We start from the raw sequence: 10,440 nt of genomic DNA, 5'->3' as shown, positions 1-10,440 counted from the left end.
CTGGGAAAAAATCAGCTTAAAGGTTACCTGTGACCAAAAAAGTGATTCTCACTTAACAGAACCTCAAATTTGTATGTTATATATTTTTCACATTATGGAAGATTCCTATTGGCTACTAGATGATAATATTTTTATTTAACCATTTTATGGATACCTTTATGTAAACAATGTTTCAGATATTGGCCACCGCTCATTTAGATGGTTAGAATCTCTTGATTTTTTTTATCTCCTCTCCCTTTATTCAACTGACAGTGTGAGGGAAAAGCAAACAAAACTTTAGAATGTATGTTTATTGGAAAACCTTGTTATTTATGTATTTATATTTACTTCATCCACAGATATTATTAAACATGTTTCCAGTATGGTGCTGTGTACAGACAGAAGACACACTGACAAGTGACTAATTTGTCTCTATAAATATAGTAAAAAAACAAAATGTGATAACTTAACATCTAATTTCCATAACTATAGCATTTTCCATTAAATATACATAATATATTGAATATTATGAAGTTCAAATATATATCAATTATGTCCCTAAATTTATTAGGTATAATTGGTTATCAACTTCAATTTTAATGCAAGCTCTGAAAGGAGAAATTCTAAATTTTTATGCATTCTATACTGTTGTGTCAGATCTGTAACTATAAATATTTAACTTTGATTTTATAATAAATATATCCATATGAGAATATCATAATGTCTATTAAAGTGAGTACAATCTACAAGAAGATTGTAGTTGAAGCCTTTCCTATCAATTTTTAAATAAAATTATTTAAAGTCTCAGAGTGTTAGATTTTTCTTGGTAAAATAGATATGGTATGCATCATGCTCTTCTAAGACATTTTTGGAGACAAAAGGCAAAAAAATGACGTGCTTAAATATAAAAACAATATATCAATTTGGATTTGTATACAAAGACCAAGGTCTTATATTAATTTTATCTTATCATTTAGATATATAATTACATGCTTATATATTGCATGCTGCTCTTCAAAAAATACATCAATGCAAATGATAAAGGAATGTTATAGAAATGACATAAATTGGATGCCGATTTTGTCTTATAAGGTGTCTTTTAGTTACTTAAACAAATTATCCTCCTTTCATTGAAATCAGTAAGTTTAACTTGGATACCATTTTAAAAATCAGGCATTCTAAGTAAAGCAAGAGGAATATTGAGGTCATATATATATATATATATATATATATATATATATACCTGTATATATACCTATATATATACAGGTATATATATATATATATGTATATATATATATATATACCCCTTGAATACTCTGATTTTCTGGAGGGGGACACCAATTTAGAGCTCTTCACTGCAGTGACAGGGTAAGTTCTCTCCAAAAGGGTTTGCCTTCCATGGCTGCTTCTTGTGCCCATAGTCCTTACCTTGTCAATTCCTTCTTTGCTAAATTTACAACTGAATAATGAGGTCACCCATAGGGGCCTCCTTTTCTCCTAGGACTGTTGAAAAATTGAGACTTTTTTTTAAAAAAAATGTTCAAGCTGTGTCTCAAGCTCAGTTCTTCTGATGACATTATGACATTTGGGATAAAAATAAAAAATGGCTTGTCTGTGATTTTATATTGAGTTTTAAGAAGTGTATCTCACGGTATTTTGACTTTTGTTTTGAGAGAATTTTTGTTAAACAGAATAGAATGTCTGTTTTTTATTCCTCTCTTGTAGATTTTAGTTGGTACACTTGTCTTTGAACAGATCATTTAAATCGTTCAGAGGTTTTTTTATGGTATGTAGCGCTATACATATCTTCAAGAGGTGGACACAGATGCATTCTTTCTTGCGGCTTTATTTGAAATGTTGTCCTACTTTTGGAAAGTATTTCATTTTACATTAAAGGGAATTTGATCATACTTCCTGGTAATGTTCTAAATTTATATGCACAGTAAGAAGACAATAATTCTTTCAGAGGTGACATTGTATGAGCCTTTTGAGACTTGTTGAGTCACTTGAAGGAGATGTGGAGTTTCAGTTTAGCTTGCATGGAAAGCCAAGATCTATAAACATGAAATCTGACAACTTTTTGAGAGTGAACATGCAGCTATGTATAGTTTAGGCCTGAGTGCTTAATTGATTCAATGATTGATTCCATTTGGTCAGCCATCTTATTTGAACATTAATTATGCTCCTTTTCAGAAATGCAAGGGGTTTAAGTTACAGATTTCCTCTTTCCCCTTTACATTTGACTTCAAAGGATATAGAACCCTAACTATTCTCAAGGTTTAATATGTAAGAAATGTTGGAAGTGGGTGTATGAAACTCCTTTAATAAAACAAAAATGGATCGATATGGCTTATCTCATCTCTATTATTACTATTATTATTATTATTATTTCTCTGCTTCTAACATGACTCTTCTTCCCTATAATGGTGGTATCTCTAATAGCAGAATTAATGTGGAGAATAAAACTGGCTAGGGTTGGTATCTAGTCAAAGTTAATTATTATTTTGTGTGTGCCTAAATGAGTTTAAAATGCCAAAAAATCTACAACTAAAGGAGATAAATATATGTACATAAAATTCCCTTGAGAGTATATTGTCATCTTAACAAAATTTGAATCTGCATTTTCTTTTCTTTTCTTTTCTTTTTTTTTTTTTTTGAGACAGAATCTAGCTTCATTGCCCAGGCTGGAGTGCAGTGGCACAATCTCGGCTCACTGCAACCTCCGCCTCCTGGGTTCAAGCGATTCTTCTGCCTCAGCCTCCCGAGTAGCAGTGACTACAGGCGTATGCCACTACGATAAGCTAACTTTTCTATTTTTGGTAGAGACGGGGTTTCACCATATTGGCCAGGCTGGTCTTGAACTCCTGATCTCATAATCCTCCCACTTCAGCCTCCCAAAGGGCTGAGATTACAGGCGTGAGCCATCACACCTGGCCCTGAGTCTGCATTTTCTATGATGATTATCTTCCACTTGGGGATGATGAAATCTGATTTAAGCTTTAAAACATTTTTAAGCATAGAGTTATAGCTTATTAAATTCAACAATTACATTTTATTGATTACATACCGGGTAGAATTATGTGTCATTTCAAGTTGAAGAGATCTCAAAGTTTACCACAACATTTATATAGGATATGTGTGAATTTATATCTGTAAACTGAGACATTGGCTATATAAGGTTTATATTAACTGACGATAGATCCAAAACTAGAAGTCGGGTATCTTAATTTAAATTCTAATTTTTTATCTCACACTGTATTATTCTTTAGCTCCAGGTGTTAGTAATATGATTACTGCATTTACATTTATTGAACATACACTGTGAGCTAGACGTTTTACTTAGACATCATTATATCAAATAGGACTTTCTGCATGTGATCTAACAATGATTTACTATTCACATTTATGCAAGAATTGCAAAAATGTATACAAAGTGGTTAAGCCATGATCATTATAATAATCATCATAAATTAATAAGTTAATATTAAAGAAGGCTAAAGAGTTAATTGGAGGTATGCTTATTCATTTACATGCATAGAAAAGGCTAAGCATTTCTATTTTTCCCCTCCCTGCACTCACCTCTACCCCCAAACAAGTGAGGTGGCATGAAAATAATTCCTTGGGAGGTTGAGAGTGATAATTTTCAAGAGGGAAAATTCATGTATTATCCTTGGCTCAATGTTTTCTGAGCTTCTGAAACTCTTATATAGACTTGAAACTTCTTGAGTGAAGTTCAAGAGAATTATTAATATAAACTGGCATATGTCCTTGGAATTTGTGGAGCTTAGAAACTGCTGCCTGCCTTTTTCTTAGAGAATTAGTTCAGGATAAAAGAACCTAGAGTTATCAAACTTGGTCAAGAGCTGAGTGAGAATTGTAACAGTTCAGCTAAAGGGTGTTATGTTTGCATCAAGGTATAGTATAGAGACGAAAGTCTATCTAGTTAGAAGGTTGGGCTTGGGGTGTGGACAGAGTTGCTGGAACAACTCACTAAAACGGGCTATAAAAATAAGAAAGGCAATGCTTGTATATTAACATCACCAGTTACTATACATCAGGTATACTTTACCTGTTATTAAGACTTTAATGTTACCAACTGACTTCCTTTTTCCTTCTCTGCCCTTTGACATTAACAGTGTTAAAAGGGGTAGAATGCTTGGAGAAGAAAGTGTATTAAAGGTATTAGCAGATTAAAAGAAAAAAGGAAATTTTTCTTCCCTACTAGTGGTCTTTGAAATTAAATGTAAATAATACCTCAAAAATGGACTTTCAAATAACACTTTCTCAGAAAGTAAAAAAAAAGAATCTACTTTCATTTCATTTTCAACTTTGCTGAAGAATAGTGCTTTGAACTATTTAAACTTTTCTGTTATTCTCACAAGCCATAATATTTAACCACCTACATAAGGAAAAACAAAATCATGGAATATATATATCTGGGGATTTGAAAGTGACCATGATTTTAATCCCATAAAATATAAGTGTGGGCAAATTAGTTTACAAATTGCATGAGTTTGCAATTAGGACAATTGTTTTCTCCATTTTCACAGGGAATGGAATTAAATTGAGCCTTATCTATGGGACATAAATTTAAAAAAAGTAAAAATCCCTGCGTGGCTTTCTTGCCTCAAGAATAAAGTAGAATTTAATTAAAGCATGGTATAGGAAAAATCATTAGTTGCGTGTTGTTGTCAGCAAACATTCTATTTCTACCTAACCTATTTTGTGCTAGGACAAGAAGTTAAATTAAAATAAAAAGAAAAAAATTGATCTTTCTAACATATTCTAAATTGAATATAGGAGTTTTTCCCCTTAGTGTTTACAGAACTTTATACAAAAATAGTGTTTTCTCCCAGCAAACATGTTGAGACCCTAAGCCTAAGATAATTAAAGAAACAATTAGGTAACATTATGGGAGAAGCAAGATTTTAAACAAAATTAGTGTAACAAGTCAATTGCAATTTTATAACTGTTGTAAATATTTTTTGGTTCTTAAATTATAATTATTGGTTTAAGCTTGGGAATAAAATGACTTTTTTAAAGCAATGAAATAAACTAGAGGAGAAAAAAAAGGGGAAGGTATATTATGTATAATTCATTGTACAAAGTATAATTAGCCTGAGATATATTTAAAATGTGAACATTTTGTAAAGACAAGTATTCTGAACTATTTTTTATGATTCCTCTTGTGACCAAAATATGAATTTGCCAGATGGCCAGCTTAGTTTAAAGTTACACTCTCTGGTCATGCAACATAATGAGCTTATTTGGCACAAGAACATGAAATTTGTTGTTTGGTTTGATTGATATTGAGTCATCTCAGCTATCTGATCACAGGTAAAATACTATCGATATCATGTCCTTCACAAAACATAATTTAATGCTGCAGTCGGGTATACCACTACTATTTGAACATTTTCTGTATTACTAGGTGAATATTGTTTCCTAATGCCATTTTTTTATTAGTTGTTTTAAGCCTTAGGCAAAGGTACCATCTTATAAATTGTTTCATATTTTTAGAGTATTTTGTTTCAGTCTTATTCATAAGATCATCTTTTTTCACCCAGCTTACATTTGTGAGTTTATCACTTAGTGTTTGCTGTGCAATGGAATGATTTTAAACAAAATAATCATTTTATGTGTCCTATAAACCTTTTACTCGGCTTCTGGATTGGGTTAGAGTAGCTATGTGGGACCTTCTCTTGTGTCTGCTGTTACCTGGAAGATAGGTGGTTCACTGATGGTCTGGATGGTCTCACTATTTGGTGGTCACTTGGCCATTAGAAATAGTGCAATGATTCTCTTCTATCTGACTTCTAATCTTCCAGTGACCTGGCTCAGGTTAACCACAAGGTAGTCTCAGGATTCTAAGCACAGAAAAAGAAGTCAAGCCCCAATGAACAACCTCTGTTCAAGCCTCTTTCTGTAACATGTTTAATATTTTTATTGTTCGAAGCAAGTTATCTGACCAATACAATCGAAGTTTGAGACTGTAGAGGAAAGAAGATCCTGCTACGTAGCAAGCGGTCATGCATGTAGAGATGGGAGGAATTTGTGGCCATATTTGCAGTTTACTACAATAAGCAGTGCAGTTTTCTTAACTGAGAAAATTTAACCCATTCCAAGATTGATTAGATAAGAATAGATAAGAATAAGGACTCAGATATCATGTTTATTTTACAGATATGCATTGTTGATTTGTAATATATAATGCTATGTGCAGTATATTTAACTTCTAGAAAAGTTCTGTAGGCATTGAAAAAGCATTTATTTTATTTGTATAATATCAAACTAAAATCGTTTACCATAATATTGAACAAAAGATGCTTATCTCCTTAGTATTTCTTGCTTATAAGAAAGGCAGCAGCTTTAGTAACTGCTCAAAACCAAACAAAACTACTTGTACCTCTAAGTGGATAGTGCAACGTAATTGTCATGTTTTGCTTCTCTAGACACATCAGTATGAATGATGTACTTTGATGCAAAACTAAAATCTAACAGTCAAAAGAAATGAAAATAATAAGCTTTCTTTATTTTTCCTCCCACAACTTACTATAGCATACCAGATGTATAGAGAAGACATGAAATGTTTTTCAAAGATGTTACATGTAACACAAATGAGGAAGACATCAGCCTGTTTACTAAGAATACAGAATGAATATATAGAAATTATTTCTGAAAAGGAAATTATCAAAACCTCTTTTATGAGTTTCTTACATCAAGTCCTAGACTCAAGTAATTTGTTAAGCTTCATTTTTTTTTTCTCTATTTGCCTGTTCTCATTCAGAAAAAGAAAATTTATGGTGAAGGGATCAAGTAAAATTTCTACAGAAAAAAAGTCATTTCATTAAAAATGTATATTCCTACTACCAGAGGAAATATATTTACTTTATTTAATAACATGAAGTGAAGTAGTTGAATTGTCTATGCTTGTGTATGTGCCAACAAATTGAAGAATATCTCAAACTGAGTAAGTAATAGCCTTTCCGAGCACAAACTACATAAATCTAAAAGAATAGGTAAAATATTTTATTTCCTATGTGAAATGTTAAATAGAGAGACTTATTAAAGGATTGATAGCTCTAAAGCCTTGAATCAAATTGATTGGGCAATCTTATGTTACAATTCCTGCATTTGAAAACTTAATTTGCTACTTAACGTTTATGTTACTTAAAGGAAACAGGTTTTCAAAAGTCCACACTACAAACATTGTCTTCTCTTACTCCAGCAAAATTCTTTATCTGAAGTACACATTTTAATTCTTGATTCTAGATTTCTTTCCATCATTCTTTCTATATTGTTCTGTAACATTTTTACTTAGTTTCTAAATAGTCGTTAGAGGTTACTTAAATATTGTCTGCCCCCATACAGACATCAGACATAATTTTAGAAATAGCATGGACATTGGAGATCACAGCTTTTAAAATTGTTTATCTTAAATGAATAAACAGCACTATAGATGTTGAGAGAAAAGTATTAAGTGAAACTACAGAGTAATAGCTTCTACCATTTCCTATAATAACGTATAGAAAACCCAATGATATTTAAAGCCCATTTAGCCATAGCGAAGTGAGCTGCTCCTTATTTTATGGTTTCATTATCATTTGGTCTCTGCTTTATAATGTCTAAAAAACTAAGAAATAAAAAAAGAAAAGTAAAAAAGCAACACATAAATATTTTATTAACATGATTCCATGCATACTGATTTTATTTCTCCTTAATTTATTAAATCAGCTTCTGAGTGAGGGAGAGTGACCTTAAGCGTCGGTGTCATCCAGTGAAAATGAATGTGCTACACAATAACTACTAACACTTCTACTTCTCCTAGTATTACTACAAAGACTGTCTTTTCAGCACTGATCCCACACTATGTATTAGTGACTACACAAGTCACTTTTTACACACATGAAAACTTAAGCCAGCTACCCTGTGTCTTGGTTATCACCACACCCCACCATTCTACAGATGAGAAAAATGAAGTCTACACAAGTGAGATCACACACTGAAGCAGAAACAGAATTTAAGCGCAGAAAAGACTCCAAATCCCAAAGACACTATGAAATTTTATATTTTAGTTTATTCTTAATTTAACTTTTAAAACACTACTGTAGTTGAATATCAAAACAAAAAAGATCAAGTAGTGAGAATATTATGATTAATTTCTTTACTCTTTTGCTACTGTATAAAAAAATGCCAGCTGTGAGTGTTATTCATGGACCCCTATTAATTATGCTGGTTTGCCTCTCAGAGGATGTTAAGGTACAGGACAGAGAAAATTATTTGTAGTATAAGGCAAATTGCCTATTTCTTAAATGTCCTCAGTAAGATTTATGCTCAGCTGAAATTCTCTCTGTTCTTTGTATATACAGTTAATTGAACACATCATCACAAAAGGTCACACTAAGAAAATGCTGTTTGGGTGAAGTCCTTTATAGTCAAACAAGAAAGGCAAAAAGGAAATAAAACAAAGGTTTTTAGGAAGAACCTAATTCTAAGGATTTATTAGGCATTTAAGTAATGTGAAACTACACTCAATACCGCAAAGGTAGATGATGATCTTGACATAGCATGTCTGAAGTGTGTGTATAGGCAAATTCTATTAATCTGTTGCACATATGGAGAAATTTAGTCACTTTTATATTTCCTTATATCCAGTAAACTTTTTAGGTTAACATATTAGCTGTAATAGTTCTTTACATGGATTATTTTTGATACTTTAGATTCATGACTATGTGGTCTATAATAACAGTTGTACCTTTTTCTATCTAATCACTACCATTTATCATTTATTATCATCCTTACTAGCATATCCAGTACATTGATGAATAGAAATGGTGATCATTGCTATTTATATTGGTCACCATCTCAAGAGTAAATATTGCAATGTTTCCAATGAACTGCGATGCTTGCAAAAATTTTTGTAGATAATCTTTATCAGTTTAGGAAAGTTTATTTCTATTATTATTTATCAAATCGTTATTGCTATTATTAGACGTTGAATTTTATCATATATTTGTTCTTTATTATATTATATCCCCAATTAATTTTTCAACTCTTAAAATATATTGAACTGTAATTATTGTTTGCATGTAATGAACCAGCTTAATCAACAAACTTCTGCTTTTTAATATTGTCTCTAATGTCCAATTACTGTAATTTTTTCTTGAGTTCTGCTATTCTCTTTATTTTCTTCCTTCTATATAGATGATAAATGTCTTAAAAAGAATGAAAATGTACAAAATGTTTTAGTTATGTATAATTTTTTATAAGTAATTCCAGAAATGTGAATGCCATTGAATGTACCTTCACAAGGAAGGACATTATTTTCCTGGATTTTATGTATATTCATACTATCATATTAAAATAGATATTATAATCCAAAATTGTTTGAGTTGAGAGTTTCTTTGTCTTTGCTACACTTTATTTGTGACCCTTAGGATAAAGACATAATTTTGTTTGTGTAGAAATTTTCTTGATGGTTAAGATACATTTTTGATTCAGAGAGGATTATTTCTTTAGGGTTTCATAGTCAGCAAGTGGTGAAGGTGACGTTTACAGCCAAACCAATTTAATTCTAAAGACATCTTTGATCTTATAATTAATACCTTTGTTGTGTATTTTAATTTTTGTTTTTGATGTTTGGCTATTACCGTGTGAAGTTGCCCATAGGCTATCAACCTGTTTTTGAAAACTTTTGAATGTGCCTCATAGTATTTACACTTCTACCACCATCGTAATCCAAAACAACTTCAAAAAACATGCTAACTATAAAGTAAAATACAAAAAATAGGAGTCCTTGGAAATTTTACCTTCCAATGTTTTTCATTTCTCTTCTAATTCTGCTACTCAATTTCAATACTTCATTTTGACCCTCGGCTTTATTTGAAGTGTTCAAAAATACACAATTGCAAACTTCCAACAACCTATTATGTGCACCCTGAACCATGCATTCTTCTTCCTCTAAATGATAAAAAGTATTGTTTCATTTTTGTTTTAATAATACCCCTGTTTCTAAGATTTTTTCTAATCCTGGTATATAACCACTATTTCTCTACATTTTTCTTATCTATCCAAACTAAGTCACATAAAACATATTTTCAACTACTCTTTTAAAGGCATCAGTAATAATCTCATTCCATAATCTTTTTCTCCACTCCTGTCTATAACAGCATTGTCGTGTGCTGTGTCTGCTTCAACACTTATGGCTACTAAGACATATAGGAGAAAGCCACACATATATGAACATAGTTGTTTATATACACTGCTGAGTCTTCATATTCCCACACAAAATGTCTTACATGATCCTGGTCAACTCCACCTTACCTCTCTCCTACAGTCTCAGAGAAGTGCATTTTTTCTTCAGGTTTAAAACAAAAAGAGTAATACTTACCACTATGCTATTTCCCATATGATCAATACTCCCATAAAAAATTCAAAATTTTTTCATAAAAATGTTTT

Source organism: Symphalangus syndactylus, chromosome 6 (genome assembly GCF_028878055.3).
Source record: "Symphalangus syndactylus isolate Jambi chromosome 6, NHGRI_mSymSyn1-v2.1_pri, whole genome shotgun sequence".
In the NCBI taxonomy this organism is placed as follows: domain Eukaryota; kingdom Metazoa; phylum Chordata; class Mammalia; order Primates; family Hylobatidae; genus Symphalangus; species Symphalangus syndactylus.
Note: the sequence above shows the minus strand (reverse complement) of the source record.